At 38.8% G+C, this 18,961-nt stretch overlaps 1 protein-coding gene across 4 annotated transcripts in view; it reads right to left on the reverse strand.

The window, feature by feature from the left end:
• LOC141140658 (sodium/calcium exchanger 1) overlaps window positions 1-18,961 on the reverse strand; it is a 495,383-nt gene that overhangs the window by 145,697 nt on the left and 330,725 nt on the right. The window lies entirely within an intron of this gene.

Below are 18,961 nucleotides of genomic sequence, written 5' to 3' on the forward strand. Positions count from 1 at the left end.
AGAACCAAATCTCTAATTTTAGTTTTTTTTTTAATTTATACCCGTGAACTAATATAGAGTAAAACAGGTTTTTACTACTAATATTTAAAAAAAAAAAAACAGCATTTGACAGATTCAAATGGAACCTGAAAAAGAATGCATATCATGTAACAAAATACAAGGAAAAAACATCCCATCCATAATCAATCAATTATTAAGCAACACTTTACACAAAACTCTTTTATCTTTGAGGGCAAAACATGCGAAAGGATGCCAGTTAGCATTGGTCAGCTTCCAACTGCCTAAACAAACTGTATGAAAACACAGAGGGGATTATAAGTACCCAAAATAACTATTTTAGCTTTTATTAAAATGTATCTTAAGGCAAAACATTTCTTTAGTTTTGGATAGAGTAGGAAATGATTAACATCCATGAGTATTATTCAATTAAGGTCTGTGTTCCATTTTACTTTACCTCTCTCCAGAATGAAGGAAAAGCTCCTCTAATCCTGGTGGCAACTGTAAAATTTTGGATTTTTCATCATGTTCTGTCCCTGGTGTGATGGTCACCAGGATAAATAGAGGGGCGAATCTCCCCACTGAGGAAACACACAGCAATTAAACCTGCCAAAGGTGCTAACCCTTCCCCATTGTATCCAAAGCTAAACATTTTGGCGTAAAATATACATTAAATAAGAAAGTTACTCAAATACAGTTGCAGTTTGTATAAACATATCTAACAGCATTCTATCACATAAACAGAAAACAACTATTAGTATCTTTTGGGTATGTACATGTTCCCTGTGATATTCAATAGTTGATACTAGAGTTAGTATAGTTTCCCACATGGCAGTTCTGCACATAGTGTCCCATCTACACCAAACTGTTAAACAAATCTTACATTTATGGAAACATAGTAACTTAGTTCTAATTTCATAAAAAAAAGCTGCTTTAAAGAGTCAGTCCACAGGTTTAGAATACAATGCCACCAGTGATTATGATTCTGAACGGAACTTAAAAAAAATACTTCTCTCATGATGAAGTGTTGCTGAAAAAAGGATAATCTAATCCTTTTATCATAAACTCTAGCTGTCCTCAAGAATCTGCCTGCACACAACAGCTGCTTTTGTAACGGTACCCATTTGATAATGAATGAACCACAAGAATATTTGAAGACAAAGATTGTTGCTGGGACTTGAAAATCATTGGACATTTAGTCCCAGCATTACCGAGATGAAAACCAGTCAACAGTTCTTACGTCCTAGCAACAAGGCAGGATGTAGGGGTTGTTAACTGGGAGTATTTGGCCAAGCTTCTGGGGATGCTTACATGCATGACAATAAAATTAATTAATATTTTACAAAGCTGTACAGTTGTATTTTAATATAGACTAGAGTCCCTTGACTGCATAGGTTATTTTCTGGCAAATAAGCTTTAAATAGATATATAGCTATAAAACTTGACTCACAATTACCTTTTTATATAGTTAATAGAACTTTTCCTGCACCTAATGACAATCAGAAATTCCACAGAATGATTTAAAATGAAAGTGATATTAATGGTTCCATTTTTATTTTTCTAAAATAAGAAACATGTTATACTTGCCTGTACAACCACTTTAACCTTGTGTAAAGATACCACGCTTAATAAGTTTCTTAATGGTTTCTTACAGTTCTCTGGCATGGTAGATCACTAGCAAGCTTGGCTAACGTCTTGTGTGCCAGCTTTAACTCTGCCATATTCTGACTTAAAGCTGCCCTCCAAGCAAAACAAATATTGTCTAAATACAAGAGGCATTTGTATTCCTACTTGATTCTTGGTTTGCTTTGACTATTTGTGGCATCAAACTCTTGTACTTTGCATGAGTCTCCTGTAATAAAGAACATTTACTGCTGCTGTCTCTCCTTGTGGAGTGTGACTGGTCTTGAATCTGCCCCCTCCTGTACTTTTCTGCAGACAGTGTGTACTAGGTGGACCTACTTGGTTTCACCCGTGGCTCTACTTTCTACACATGATATATGCAGCACAGGGATGATGTCACTGCTACTTTTACTTCCTTTGTGTCTATTAAAGAACATAAGTAGATAAAAATGTTTGTGCTTATTGACATGTACTTAGCCTATAAAGCAGGCCCCTCTGGCAGCTTATATTTATCTTCTCTTCTCTCCCCAACTGCTTCGGCTGCTGCTAAGAGTGATGAAGGGAAGCCTTGATCCTGGTGGGAGCTTACATCAGGCTGAAGACTCTCTCTCCATCCACATGTGAAGGTGATGGTTCCTAAGTGGTCAATTGCCACTCTGGCGCTGTCAAACTCTGGCGCTGTCATTTGAGAGAAAGGATCATGAGGAAGCTTAGCATAAACAGCTGCAGAGGACAGCTTAAAAGCCAATCTTTTGCTCTACACTTGCATTAGTAGAGCACAAGTTCACTTTAAGCTCTTCATATACAAAAGACAATGTATGCCAGATCTGTGAAAGGTCTTCTATAAGGAAAATATTTTTTTACCTACACAAAATATAAATACTCATGTAAGAAAGCAAATGCAAAAAATATTGTTTGTCTGATGAAAGAAGGCTGAAAATAATCATAAAGTATAGTTGTTGTACAGTTGTGTCATCTCTGAGGCATCACCTCTGTCTAGTACTATAGTTAAATTTTGAATCGGGATGATGCTTGAACAAAGGTAACTCTGTCCTTCTGGGGAGAAAAACAGATGAAGCATCATTGTGAGTGTGGGGTGGGCTGTAATCTCTTTTGGAGTATACCTAGCAGTGTTACGCTAACATATTACTTAGCGTAATAACAAAAATATATTTGATTCTAAGCCCACTTAAATGTATGGGATGGTGAGTTGAATTAACAAATAAATGGCAAAGGCCTATGGCTATTTTGAAATAGCATCATATGTAATAATGGTACCAAGGCTACCATAGTGTTTTCAGCTGCCATTTTTGCTTCGTAGCAGGGAAATAAAAGAGGAAGAAGGAAATAATCAAACTGAACTGGCAGCATTTCACCGGATAACATATAAAGCTGGCAATTTAAGGCATTAAAGTAGCTAATTAGTTTGCTATTGGCTATTGTACTTCAAATATTATGTACATCAGGCAATGCTAATCCAGCCAATAAACATACCATCTTACTGTCATTTAAACAGGGAGACAAAGGGGGGGCACTTTTAGTGCTGATTTTGATCCGGTTCTACATGCAGCCGCTATGAACCCTCCCTAATTGACAAGATTATGTTCCAACAGCGATCCCAGATTGAATGTGTAATCACTGTGTTATGATACTTAGAGCCTGACTACTCTGTGTTTGCCATTTTTGTGATTCTCCAATCAAGGTTACACCGGTAGGCGCATCCATGAGTACTCTTATTGAGGAAATTGCAGAGCAGAGCTGCCTTCAGAAAGCCTAATTTATTTGACATTATGCTCAGTGTTTTGTGCTTGTTTCAGAATTAGCCTAATTCTACAGCTTCTTTGGCACACACTGAGTAATGTGTCCATTTACTGTGATGCAGTTCATTCACCCTACGAGAAATAGTTTACTAAAAGAAAGAACTGCTTGCCTTTTAAACAAATTGCTAAATTAAACTAGAACTACAATCTAAAAGCCCAACTGATCTAAATACCCTCCAGGTGCATCAATACAAAAAATGTGCAACGTGTTACAGTTTGTTTTCTTTCAAAAGTGCCACAGCCTGAGCAGAAATGCCTGCTCCCTAATAGCATTCTATTGAGAGACCACCTTTGCTGTCTGTATGGAAGCGGTGGTCTTACAATACAGCTATGGCTCTACCATCATCAGGGAGTATGAACTTTGCTGATTGCACAGCTCTAGGTCTGGTTCAGCAAAGGAGGGGGCGTGTCAGACCTCTACAGAGACACCACCACTTTTACACAGGTCCTTCTCTGCAACATGCTGGCAGGGAACAGGTTTTGCTGTTCAGGATACGGTTGCTTTTATTGAAAAGTAACTGTAAAACTTAAACCACTTCCTGCCTAGTCCCAGCATGTCTTTAACAGGGTTTGTATGCCCAAAAAATGGTGATCAAGTGACCACTGTGATTGTCTGTCACAGTGATCACATGGTCAGGAGGTGGTCCTGCCAGCTACTGACCATTATTGGGGTCTGAGTGTTGTATTTGATGCACTGTGCTCTCAGCACAAAAGCATGGGACATCCAATGACGCATATGTGTGGTGCATGGATGTTAAAGCCCTCTCTTTTTCCGTCGCATTTATGTGTTACATGGGGGGAAACAGGTTAAACACCTCTTGTTTTGCTGCATCTAGAATGTATTTAAACGTGAACGTTTAATTGGTCTTGAAATCCATTTCCTGTCTTTGCCCTGGTAGTGGTGCAACCTGCTTTAAAAGGAGGATAACGGAAGTGAAGTTATCACAGGCATTAGGTCACACATCTTATTCTGTTGCTAATTTAGTATTTTGCCTGCATTGCTATTTGCCTTGCTTCCTAACTGATATAGTTGTCACAGTTAAAGTAAGTAGGGGGAATGCTCTCCAAAACTACAACACATGTTAATGGTCTTAGTTTTGTTTTTTATTTGTCTTGTACCTTGTGTGAGTCAGGGTATCCCCAGAGTCTGTGTTTTGTACCTATTGCACTAAAAAATTATAAAAAGAATTAGCAAAAAAAACCCCAAAAAACTACAAAACAAATGTTTTAGCTGTACATACACTCAACATTTTAATTCAGTGGGCACCCATCATTCCTTATCTACATCTGTTCTCTTTAGATAGATTAATACCAAAAATCTAAAAAGTTCATTCAGTTTGCAAAATTATGTGACATCTAAAATTGATTTCTTAAAGAGGACTTTCAGTCTGAAAAAAAAGAAAAAGACTGCAGCTACAAATACTGACTTTTAATAAAAAGACACTCACCTATCCAGGGATCTAGGGCTGTCCTCACCCAGGCTGGTTATTTTGCTTGGGCTTCAGGTCTCTGGTGCCAGCATACTGTAGGAAGATGGCTGTGACTCCCTACAGCTGCACAGTTAGCTCCCCACTGTGCATACGCAAGTTGCAATGCACTTTGTGAATGAACCAGCAGCCTCCTGGGACTTGTGATATGTCTCAGGAGGTTGTGGGCAGGGAGGGTGTAAACTTTCAGTGAAATTGCCAAGGTGATTCCTGCGGAAGTGGGAGCGGGAACCTGGCAAAACTAGGTACCTGCTCTCCAAAAAGTAAAACATGTTCTAAAAGTGTTAGAGGAGGGGGGCGGAGGACATAAAGTGGAACTTCCCTTTTTAGCTGAAGTTCCACTTTAAGCAAAGTTACTATTTATTCAAATATGATTATTCAAGACTTTTTTTTCTGTCTGGTGGAACTTTGATATGTATAAATCTTGTATTCTCTTGTACAGGGGTTGGACAAAAATACGGAAACACTACATAATTTGCAGGTGTGAAACTGACGACATGTTTCGCGTTGAAAGTGGAAGTAATGTAAAATTCTTTTGCTTCTGATGTGTGATGAGATACCTAGCTTCGTCATTCACTGCATGCATTGCTAGTACAACAGAGTCATGTCAGAGCTTACTGAGTTTCAAAGAGGGCAAATTGTCGGTGCCTGCTTAGTTGGTGCTTCTCTGACTGAAGTTGCCAACTATTTGCGGTGTTGCGAGGTACAGTATCAAAGGTTATGACAACATATACAGTTTCTGGGAAAATGTTGTCTGATAAGCATAAGTGCGGTAGACACGGTCAACAGACCGAAAGAGACAGAAGAACATTGCACAGGATTGTGACCCGGATTTTTGCATGAAGAACTCCATACCATTATCTACCATTCAAGACTTATATTTGTCAATGCCCAGGGGACATCAGGCCATCTTGGATGCCAAAGGCAGTCCAACACATATTAGGTAACTATTTCGTTCTTTTACCATACTTGTTTCCAATTATGTCCAACCCCTGTATATAAATTGTGAATTTCCTTGTCTGTGTAAAAGTCAAAGGCTGCTAAGGCTTGTCCTTCATGGTTAAAAATAATTTATTCTGGGCAACGATTTCTGAATTGCCTTTTATGTTTGGCAAACAAAAAACAAACTGCTGTTATGAATATGCAAAGTGACTGTCGTTGTTTATCTCTGTGACTAATTTAATGAATACAAATAGAAGAGCAGGTAAGAAGTAAATGGCATTTGTCAGAGGAGCAGGTGATGTGGCTTTCATGGAATTTATAAGCAATGATAAATAAAATTGGCGTGTATAAAACAGAACATCTTGGCAAGGGCCACCGGCATCTGACGGAGGTTCACAGAACAGTACATCATCTCAAAACCATTAGCAGTAAGATCAATGACATCTCCAACATTATGTATTACAGTGTTTACTGACTTCATTCTGTGGGCATGAGAAGGTCTATTCTTGGCTAGTGTAATTAGTCAAGATATCTCAATCAATCCCAAGCAACAGCAGGCAGTCCGCCATCCGCTATATGAAAAAGCAAACTTGGATAAACAATTCGGAGTTCGTATTTTTAGACCATAACATATTTTCCATTTATAAAGAAGACAAACAATCATTCCACCAAGAAGCCAGAATGATGGAAACAGAATGGGGGGGTCTTGTTTGTTACCATATTTTAAGTGATGATATCCCAGTCTTATCCTGTGTGAACATTTAATAATGATAATACAGAATGCCAAGAAACTGCTGAAAGCAAATACTGCTAAGGTTTTACAGTCAATTCATGCAGGGCACATCAATGCACAATCAACAGATACCTTGCTGACATCTCCCGGTGGCTCTTTAGGTGGATCTTAATGTCGGGAGGTAGAGCTCCTGATTATGTGACAAGTGTAATCGGCTATCACAGCAGTCACATGATCGAAAGCCCATCCCACCAAGTTACCATTCGTAAATGGTGACCAGTGCATGTCGGTGACGGCTCAGTCAGTGTGCTGTGAGTTTTTAGTGAGCAAGCGTAGCACACAATAGTGCAACCCCGTCTTAAGGTCCACCCACCATGTTGCTGCATATAAGCAATAGGCAGGCAGGAAGAGGTTAAAGCTAAACTCCAGATATAAAAGACACCATTGAATGTAGCTGGGTATTCATTCATAAATCATAACAGATATTAATTTCATTGGAACTAGCCTAAATATCTGAGTTTGATTTGGTATAAGCGATCCTCTATCCAAAAACTGCCAGACTAAGTGGGGGAGGGGCAGGGCTTGGGACTCATAATGTGTTCCACATGCATTGTGCTGATAAGGAACATGCTGATAGGTGGAATGAGCAGAGTGATGATCTTTCACTGTCCAGTTAGCAGGCTAGGAAGGGGACACCACTGTGCACCTTCTACAATTTATGATTGTAACTGAGAAATTATTGTCATCTACCTACCTGTGCTGTGTGATAAGGCTGTATAAATTTTCAGAATTGGATAAACAGAAATACACCCTTTGGCAGGTAAAGCAGCTCTCATTTATGTATTTGTGTATTTAGTTGTGTGTCTGGAGGTCAGCTGTGGACCAATCACAATTCTAGTATACCTTTATTTAGGAAATAGCGCAATGGGTGTGCTTGGTACAACCTTGCTTGCTAAATAATTTCAAGGAGATGGCTAATTATGTAAGACCATTACCCCATAAGTAGAATGGGTAAGATCCAATTTATATTAAAGTGGAACTAAACCCATCAATTTAACCATTTCCCCAAATAGTTACATTCAAGGCATGTCATGAATAAATATTTTCACAGTAAGACCCCTTTCACATGACCATTCCGATCAGGTTCGCCTGTCAGTTTTTCAGGCAGACATGACTGGATGATTCATTCATCCCTATAGACCAGAGGGTGTAAATGTCTGTTTACACCCACCTACCGCCAATCTGATCCAGTAAAACAAATGGAAGGAAATTCCTTCCAATCCGTGTAGGTGGATCGGATCGGTGGGTAGCCGGGTGAAAACAAACAGAGGAGTTCATTTACAGCCATAGAGCAGAGTGGGCTATGTCAGTGTCCCCTCTGCATAAAGTGAGCTGGCACGGACCTGTAATCTGCCCACTCTACTCTGATCAGCTGATCTGTGAGTGGATCCCCTGCCCATTGGGACGGAGTCTGTACGTAGGGGCCTTACTTGTGCCCTCGACCGAACTGTCATACCATCAAATAGCTTGTGTCTTAACTGATCACGTGCAGCACCATGGTAACTGCAGATTAAACAGAGGCTTCATTGGCTATAAAAAATAAGAGGGTTTAGTTCTGCTTTAAGGTAAACATCATTACTAATAAATGGTGCACCTATAAATTCTATGTGCATTGAATATGCCCATAAGACCCCTTTCACACTGAGTCGCTTTGCAGGTGCTATAGCGTTAAAAATAGCGCCTGCAAAGCGCCCTGAAACAGCGGCTCCATTCACTCCAGCGTGAAAGCCCACTGGAGCGGTGCGCTGGCAGGGCCTCAGAAAAAGTCCTGCCAGCAGCTTCTTTGGAGCGCATTAGGAGTGGTGAACTCAACGCTTCTAAAGCGCCCCTGCCCATTGAAATCAATGGGCAGCGGGCGGTTTTAACTCTTTTTCGGCCGCTAGCAGGGAGCTTTTAACGAATAGCGCCACAAAAAACGACGGTAAAGCCCCGCTAAAAATAGCGGCGTTTTAACGCCGACACTATAGGCACACTTTGAATTTCTCAAGAAATATCCGGAATCTATAACTATGTACAGTATGGCATTGCCCGTCAAGCGTGCATCCCAAAAGGATAATCAGATAAAAGAAGAGATAGAAATGAATAGAATAATATACAGTCTAACTAATTTCATTTTAAATGCCCTCAAATCCCTACCAACCCAGTAGAGTCAAAGGACCGTTTTATCATGTCTCCCTTTTGCCCCGAGTTTATAATGCTCTACAGCTGTCTAGCAAAGTGTCCACTTTAAATCTTCTGATTGATATTTTGTGACTTAACATCAATGGTACTAGTCAGTACAGATTATAAAAGAGAGACTATATGGAGTGACACAAAACTGCTGAAACTAGAAATGTCAAAGTGGTTCCCAGCTTGCTATTTCTAGGAATATTTTACATATAGACTGTCACTATAAATATTTACTATTGAAATGATGTAAAAGAAATGGAAAGCAAAAGATCATTTAAAAAAAGACTATGGACACAGTTTTTAAAGCATTTTCCTGCAAGGGAAAATACAGCGCATATATAGTAAAATGAAAGGTTATTATTATTACTAGCTCTAAAAGGCTAAGTGCAATTACATTGTTTATCTGTTAACTGCTCGCCAACTTCCTCATAGCAGATTTATTGCTACAGGGCGGCTGTACTGTGCAGAATCACATATAAGTGACTCTGCGCTTCCAGGTTTTGTTCGTGAGCACGGTCCGCCAGCGGCTCACCCCTGCTGTGATATTACACAGCGGGAGCTGATCAGTTGGTCCCGCAGACCCGATGTCCACCGGCACCCACTGATCCTTCGGTACACTGACAGAATGGCAGCCTGGCAGATTGTCATTCTGTCAGTACAGAAGGCATGGATCCTGTTTCTCTGTAAAGCAGAAACACCGATCTATGTCTTCCACTAGTAACAACACCTCCCCCACAGTAGTAAAGCATTGGTCAGGCACAGTTAACCCTTTGATCGCCCCTGATGTTAACCCCTTCCCTGCCAGTGTCATTAGTATAGTGACAGTGCATATTTTAAGCACTTATCACTGTAATAATGTTACCGGTCCCTAAAAAAGTGTCAAAAGTGTCAGTTAGGTGTCCGATTTGTCCGCCACAATATTGCAGTCCCGCTGTAAGTTGCTGATCGTCACCATTACTAGTAAAAAAAATAATAATAATAATAATTAATTAATTAAAATATCACATAGACGCTATAATTTTTGAGCAAACCAATCAATATTCGCTTATTGGGATATTTTTTTACCAAAAATATGTAGCAGAATGCATATTGGTCTAAACTGATGAAGAAATTAGATTTTTTACATGTTCTTATTGGATATTTTCAAAATCGTTGGTCGTTCTTTGTTTATAGTGCAAAAAAAAACCCAAACTGAGGTGATCAAACAACGCCAAAAGAAAGTTCTATTTGTGGGAAAAGAAGAAAATACATTTCATTTGGGTACAGTGTCGTATGATCGCGCAATTGTCAGTTAAATTAACGCAGTGCCGAATCGCAAAAAATTGCCTGGGCAGAAAAGGGGGTAAGCCTTCCGGAGATGAAGTGGTTAACAACTGTTGAGATAATGGGGTTGATTTACTGAAGGCACGTGCAGTTGCTCCAGAGCTTAGTAAATGAGGTAAAGCTTTCCTTTACAAAGAACAACCAATCAAATGCAAGGATAAACAGCATTTTTGCTTGCATGTGATTGGACGATGGAATCCAGCATAGCTTCCCCTCATTTACTAAGCTGTGGAGAAACTGCACTTGCAGAGTGCAACTGCACTTTTAAAAGTGCACAGTCTATTTGCCTTTAGTAAATCAACCCCAATATGTCAGCCACACATGGGGTGCATTGTTTTTGGTAAAATCGTAGACTTGCATTGTGAGATGGTGCAGTAAAGCACAAGCTCTGTATACTACAGCAGAAAGCAAAGCTTGAATATGTACAGAGCAAATGTAGCTGCTGATAAGTTCAGAAACATTATAAATTATGCAAAGAAAAAAATTTTTTTTTTAAAGCATTGGCACACAATGATAAGGCTATTAAAATCAATGGGGGTTATTTACTAAAGGCAAATCCACTTTGCACTGCAAGTGCACTTGGAAGTAAAGTCACTGTACATCCAAGGGGGATATGCAAGGAAAATAAAAAACAGCATTTTAGCTTGCACATGATTGGATGATAAAATCAGCAGAGCTTCCCCTCATTTCAGATCTACCCCTTATGCTGCGTACACACAAGTGGACTTTTCAGCATCAAAGGTCCGACGGACTTTCGACTGAGTTACGACGGACTTTCGAACGACCGGACTTGCACACACACGAACGGACTAAATTGTGTTTCAAAGTACGTTGGATTGAAGATACGAAGGGACTAGAATAAGGAAGTTCATAGCCAATAGCTGCCCTCCTTTTGTGTCTGTCGGCATACAGACGAACGGATTTTTCGACCGGACTCGAGTCCGTTGGAAAGATTTGAAACATGTTCCAAATCTAAAGTCCTTCTGATTTTCAACAGGAAAAGTCAGCTGAAGGTCCGATGAAGCCCACATTCGATCCATCCGACCAGTCCGGTCAAAAAATCTGGTCGTGTGTACACGGCTTTAGATTTACAGCGACTGCACTTCCAAGTGTATTTGCAGTGCAAAGTGGATTTACCTTTCGTAAATAACCGCCATTGCGATGTCTTTTACATGTATATGTTAAAACTGTAGTCTATACATTATATTTAAAAAATAGACGCCAGATAATAAAATAACTACTTGCAGAGTCAGATTAGCTACACAGACAGTGTAAAACACCAATAGCAATAAATTAAAAAAAATAAATAAATAAATAAAACAACCAAAGAACTCATAGTGAAAGTGATAAGCAAGCAAGTTTTTTGTGGGATGAAAGTCTGGTGTAGGCTCACAAATTCTTAAGGTAGATGTAAGTGCCGGTTTTCTGATGGTGACAGCAACGAACCACGCCTGTATGATGTGTTAATACAGCCAATTGTAGTCACCATCAAAAGCCTATATTGACAGGGTGACAACGTAGAAGCACAACTGGAAGACAGGTACAGAGCTTTGTCACCCTTTATCAGAAAGGGCCCAAGTAAGGACCTTCACGGCAGGATCACGAGATACTATTTTAATTAAAGCTGCATATTTAAAAGTATTGAAAATTATTCTTGAAATTACATTAACATGCTGAAACTTAATAGACATTTTATTGTTTTGAGATTACATCTAATTTTAATATAAAGAAAATGGTACAGAATAGGTAATAAAGAACTGTTGGTCTGAGGTGTGCAAATATTTGTTTAGTCAAGTATTTCAGATATTCAAGTATTTAATAAAATCATAAAACTAATAACATTTATTAAGAATTCCTCCTCCTTTTTCAAAAGTAATTGTGGGTACTAGGTACAAGATCACATTCAAATATGCATATGTGAAATGGGAAGTGTGCTACCTCCTAACCTGTTCTTCCCGAGGACATGAAAGCCAGATCTATGAGAAGTGGAGTAATGAAAGCTGAGCCGTTGCTCAGTGAAGTAGAAACAAGAATCAAGGGGTCATGGAGGTTTCATTAACCACTAGGCGCAGAGGGGCATTCACTGCTTTTTTCTGCTTCCACACCTCCGCCAGCCACAGCAATATTAATTCTAGTCCAAATAGGTTTTCAGCCCACTAAAAAGCTATCTTCACTATATTTAGCTGATAGGGCAATTTAATTGGAAATCATAGAATATATATTTTTTTCAATTAATTAGAATGAGAATCCACTCTAACTGTATTTATCTACTAAAATACATTGCAAGGCATGTTCCATTTCAGTGAGTGTTTCAGGTTTCACAATGCCAGTGGCAGCAACGCTAGTGTCCTGGGAAAACTGGGATACATGGGAACCATAATTATATTGTCACTTTAGGCCCAGACAAGTGACCTTTCATTTATTAACCTGTCAGGATAAATAGAAGGAAAATATAATGGTATTTTAAATATTAAACCGGCAAACACAATGAAGTGAGTTTTCAGCTCATTAATCACTCTAAAATACAATGGGCATGAACTGTGATTCTTTTCCCCCACTGGAATTGTATCTTACTTTAATATACCGTATATGTATACTTCATGGCCAAAGTATCCACAAGGTTTGCTCCACCAGGGAAAGAGATATAAAATATGTTGTCAACTACAAACACTGGACTGCTACAAAGAATGGATAACCAATATATTTGAGATTATTTTTTGAAATAGGGGCCAATGGTCTCTACAAAGTCTGAAGCCTCTGCATTGTCTTTGGATATCATGTTCAAATATGTTCTATAAGAGGAAAAAATGCACTACTGTCATCCTCCTGAAGTCCACCATTAACTATCAAAATGAGAGACAATAAAAGGAAAAGGCCACGTGATCTGTCACCGGTTGCCAATTAATATATCACAAGAAGTATCATCTGCCACTTACAGACTTATATAAAAGGGCAGTGGCTATATCACTGTTGCACCTTGAAATTCATCTTAGGAGACCACAGGCCCCTATTTTACTGGCTCTGTTGCTCAACTTGTATTTTGGAAATCTGTTTGTACATTTTATTGGTCATATAGGCTAATAAAAGATTTTGAATGAAAAAAAGGGCAGTGGAAAGCTCAATGACTGAGAGGGGCCATTTATAAATCAGTGGTATCTGCTAGCTATTCCAAATCCAGCAGAGCGTTATTCAAATGAATGAGTTTGATAAAAAAAAGCACAGAGGAGAGTCAAGTCATGCCAAAGTCATGTGACCAGCCTTTTCCCCATTCCTAAAGTTCCCTCTGCTGTGTTAAAGCGGGATTCCGGCCATGAAAGATTTTTTTTTAAAGTCAGCCGCTACAAACACTGTAGCTGCTGACTTTAAATAAGTACTTACCTGTCCTGGGTGCCCGCGATGTCGGCTGCCCGAGGCCGACCCGTCCCTCGGCTCTTGGGTCCCGGCACCGCCATCCTAACTAAGGGAAAGAGGCAGTGGAGCCTTGTGGCTTCACTGCCAGTTTCCTACTGCGCACACGCGAGTGGCACGGCGATCTGTGAATGGCCCCGTGGTTTTCTGGGAACACACACAGTTCCCAGAAGGCAACGGGGCCACTCAGCTAGGAGCAGAACACGCCACGGAATAGGAAGAGGCAGATTAGGAAGACTGCCTAGCAACAAGGGTTCAGGTAAGTTTAAAAATTTTTTTTTTTCAAATGTTTTTTTTTTTATTTTTTAAAGATTTTTCATGCTATTTTCTATTTTAGGGTCGCCCTCCACTTTAATCAATGAGAACATCTTGAGATACCCAGAAATCAACACTGCAGCCTGCATTGTGTGAATGTACCATAAACTGCTGACCACAGTGCTGACCAACTTTGCAGTATTATAGTGAAGAGCAGTTATCAATATTTGATCTCCTTAATAATTGTGGCCCTAAGAGGCTGTCTTATAAAGAGAACTATAGCATCACTACTGATTTTTCAAAGGCATGGTTGTGTGCTTTACAAAAGTTTTTTCTGAGTCACTTGTTTCTTGATCCAGAAGCAAGCAAAGTGCTATTACATTTTATTGAATTGGAAAAAAGGGGCAGGAGCAAGGGGAAAAAGAGTGGTGCATAGAATGCAACTGTTTTCAATTACAATGTGGTCACTATACATATCTATAGATATAGATATATCTATAGATATATCTATATATATAAATAATAAAAACACTCCACAGCTTATTATTTAATTTATCTGATCAATACATTTTTTTAATTTGACTAAAATAAACTGAAATGTAATTGGTTGTTATGGATTAATATCTTTTTCACAGTGACACTGCAATGTTTACCAACTTTCCAAGTTAAACAGTATGTTGAAAAAAAAAAAAACACCTCTAAATGAAACAAACTTCAGTTGTTGAATTTTTCACATTACTACTTATTAAACTAAAGTATACTATAATGTATGAGAGTGACAAAATGACATAAAGTTGAACACTAAGCAAACATAAAAGACAAAAATTATTGCAGCATTAAAGTGGTTGTAAACCATTTACAACCACTTTAAACTACAGGCAAGCCTATAATGAGGCCTGCCTGTAGCTGCACTGGATATCTCCTAAACCTGCACCATTTAGGAGATATCCCTGTATTTGCATGTGCCGACGTCATGCGGCACATGCGTACTTAAGCCAACTGAAACAATGGCACGTACGTGCCGTTGCTTCAGGTGCACTGTGCCGTTCGCGACGGCTCCCGTGCACATGCGCGGGAGTGATGTCATCGCGGCTTCAGCCAATCACAGCGCCGGAGCCGTGATACCAGGAAGCAAGCCCCGGGTGACATGTCGGCGGCCTGAGGGAGAGACGAGGACGGCTGCGGGGGCTTCGTTCTCGGGTAAGTACTTCATAATGGGCTAGTATGCTATGCATACTAGCTCATTATGCCTTTTTCTTGCAGGGTGTGTTTTTAGTTTTGCTTCCTCTTTAATACATTATTGCTTTAGTTTTTTTTTATTTGTGTTTGACCTAGTATCAGCCTCATATAGAAAATGAAGAGGTTACTAAAGTCATGAAAATTCTCGTATGACAGAATAAAAATTCAGAAGTGATGTAATGTGTTGTAGTGTAGTTGTATTTTCGAATGACAATTGTACTGATTAATTCATTGGCTAAAATCAGATGAATTGTCGTGTTTGGCTCTCAAAAGCTGTATACTAATGATAAGAATATCGTACGATCGCTTTGAAAGCCGCATTTTTCGCATGATTTTCTGATCGTGTGTACGGGCCATTAAACTAGGGAAGGAGAAGCAGTGCAAACAGCATGTTGATAGAGCAAAGTAACAGAGAGATAATCTCATCCGTCTGCTGCTTCTCCCTTCACTGTCCAGTCGTAGGGTGGGAAGGAAACCTATAAGTGCTACTGAACTGCAGCAGAAAAGTCTGGTCCCCTTCTCTGCCAAGCAGGACTGTACTGTACAGCAGAACTATGTAAATCTCATAACTGAAAGGGTAGAAATATTAATCCAGAAATTACAGCTCTTTCATATGTATTTCATCTATGTATTTAGCTGCTTGTCTGGAGGTTAGCTTTAACTATAACAAATACTACCTCCTACTATACATTACATTACCTTTAACATGATAATATACATATTTGTTCTGGTCAGTGTGGGGGTGTGTATCCATGTATTATATAGTATACCTATGCACTATCAAATAAGGAACACTGATATATTTTTTTTTTATACTACCATCAAATCTATTACTTTGAGCAGTTTCAGTAATGATAAGTGCAAAAGAAAAAAAAAAAAACACTTGGCTTTGCAAGGCCTGCAATCACTTTAATTTCGACTGTGAAAAATCCAACAATATAGTCGATTAACCTTTAAAATTTTTAGTCCTGAAAAAATACACGCTGGATGCAATGCAATCTTCAGTGATCCATTCCACTTGACTGTGCCAGGATGACCCACTGCCAAAATAACTGATTCTTTACTTACCAAAGCAAATGTCACACTATGCACATTCCTGATGGCTTTTCACAGAGAGAAGGATCCAGGAGTGCCATAGATTATTAATACAATGATCTGTGCTCTCTGGCATACTGACTCCATCACTGCAATAATTATTGAACCTTCTCTGCTGTGACAGAAGACGATATATCGTTTGTATGGATTTTTTTTTCCCTTGGCTACAAGAAATATGTTAACTTAACTATTGACAAGATACAGTAAATTGACATTTCTTAATGATCAAGCAGAGAGGACTTTAGGCAAAGATACAGATACACATTTGTGTTAATTTGTGCACTATTTATCTTACTTATTCTTTAAAGATGAGTGCAGCTTGATAGAAAAGAGTGGGGAAAAAAATGGAAAAAAACTGGAAAAAAAATGACTACAGCATAAGTTAAATCAAATGAAATAAAATTTTATCTGTATATAAATATTAAATATGTGCAAATCATTTGAGGATTTGTCATTTATATAAACCTATAGCATCTGCTTCAGGCATCTTCTTTTATGTTCAAGACCAATTTTTCCTATTCTAATTCAGGAAACATGCACTATTGCAAAAAAATATTTAATATTAACATTCATTCAGTAGATTGTTTACCAAACTAATATTAACTGCTTTACTGAAAAAAACTATGGTTTACAAAACTCAAACACTCATCCTTTGGTGCAATTACACTCACATGGGTTGGGTTACAAAAGGTAAATTAGATGTTCATTTTGCAGGAGAATTTTACTTTAGCTTAGTGAGTGTGATGAAAATTTACAGTACTTTGCAAAGAAAATCACATACAAGGAAAATATAAAAAAAAAAAAAAAAAAACAACAATTGCACTTACACATCATTGGATGATGGCTTCACTTCAATTACTAAGTTAAGGGAGAATTTCCTTGCAAAATAAACAGCCAGTAAATCAACCCCATATTGCACAATCAATTCACTCCCAGGCCTTCCCTTGCAAGAATTATACTTTACCTGCTCCCAGTTCAGCACGACACCTCCCATAAAGCTGCTGGGCTGTCATCAAAATCTTCTGAGCTGGTCCTGTGCATGTGCTTTGACTCGCAAATTAACCCAATGGAGAGTTCATACTTCAGTGCTCCAGCAGAACTTAAAAAGCAACACATCTCTCCTCCCAACATGCTTTGTTAATACAGGGCCACATGGAGATTCAATTAGAGAGAGACAGGCTGAAAGAAGACAGCTTCTAGTGTGCTCTCTATTTAGAACATTCATAAAGCTCTGTTGGCCAGTATACATTAGGGATTTTAAACAATGATGGTAAATACTAAAAGATGTAAAAAAAATTACTACAAAAAAATGATGGTTTCTCCTAAAAAGAAACCTGTACTGGGAACACATGTAGGCTGCCTCTGGTTAATTCCCTTCTTGAAAATGTTGTTTTTATGCCTGTCGTTGTTGGACCAGAGGCTTCAGTACTTTCCAACTCAATGACCCAGAACAAAAATTGCAGAATTCTGACTTTCCTAGCTAAAGGCGTGTTTACAGTCACCCTTCAAAAAAGTACTCATACCAGACCAGAGCCAAACATGAAATTGGCAATATCAGAAGGTGGTCAGCCAAAGCACCCTCTATATTTCTCTTAGTACAGAGAGTAAGAACATTTAGCACCACTGTATCTAAATGATAGAATAATTTAACCAAAAAGGTCCTGCAGCTGCTTACATACTGGTGTAGAAGGTTAAAAATAAATCATGGACTTTTATTTTAATTGGTACTACCCCTTAAATTTAGTTAGTCACTTCTCTATAGTGTCTGATGCAGTGTCAAACCATTTGTGACTAAACAATCTTTGATAATAGACTATGCTAAAGAGTGCAGCCTCCTATGGCATATGCTATTTCAAGTACAATAGCAGGATACATGTCTTGCTACAGTTTTGCATGTAGTGCCCTAGAGAGTATGTACAGCAGGCATCAGATTGGGAAAGGGGAAAGCAGAGCAAGGAGCCAGCCAATTACGCTGCAGTGATCATGTTCTAGCAAGTAACATACTGATAGCATGAACACTTCTGTGTGCTGCTTCTCCTTTCTCTGTCCAGTCACAGGTTAGGAGGGGGACAGGACCCATAAATGTTAATTACTCATAGCAGAGAAAAATCAGATCTTGCATCCTGCAAGACATGATGTATGGCAAAGCTGAGTACATCTCAGAACTGGATGAACTGTGCAGAATTATAGCATATAGTTCCCGATTTTAATAAATAATTGCTCTGTATAAACCAATAGAGCCTTTGTGTACAACGACACAAAAAACACTGGTTCCATCCAAAATCCATAGGATGCTTTTTCCTTTTAAGGACTCTACAAATATTTTATTGATTACAGTAAGCTATATCTGCAATGTTGTCACTCCAGTAAATGGCAGATGTAAAGAGTCATGAATGAATGAATGACTCATTGTGATCACACAGAGCTGTATAGCAGTAACAATAATCAAACATATTTGGATGTAATGCTAACCTACTTTTCCTTTGCAGCTGCAAACTGTTGAAGGAACGTTGTATCCGACGGGATGTAAATGTTTCAGAATGCCCTGAGTGAATCATCCAAAAGGACACATTCACTTTTGCAGCTGGTGGAGATGAAGATTCGTAATTCTATCTGGCAAACCATTTCTTCCTGTTCTCAGCTATACTTTGCCAGTCTGTCTGCTTTATTTCTCCACCCAGCTTAGCCCAAATGTTCATTTGTTATACTGATACTGTAATGTGTGCCAGTCGCAGTCTTTTCCAGGTGCAAGAGTCATTTCTGGTTTTGCTATACATGACATGTACAATAATATCTCTTATTTGCATCCG

Source organism: Aquarana catesbeiana, linkage group LG04 (genome assembly GCF_042186555.1).
Source record: "Aquarana catesbeiana isolate 2022-GZ linkage group LG04, ASM4218655v1, whole genome shotgun sequence".
NCBI classification, from domain to species: Eukaryota; Metazoa; Chordata; class Amphibia; order Anura; family Ranidae; genus Aquarana; species Aquarana catesbeiana.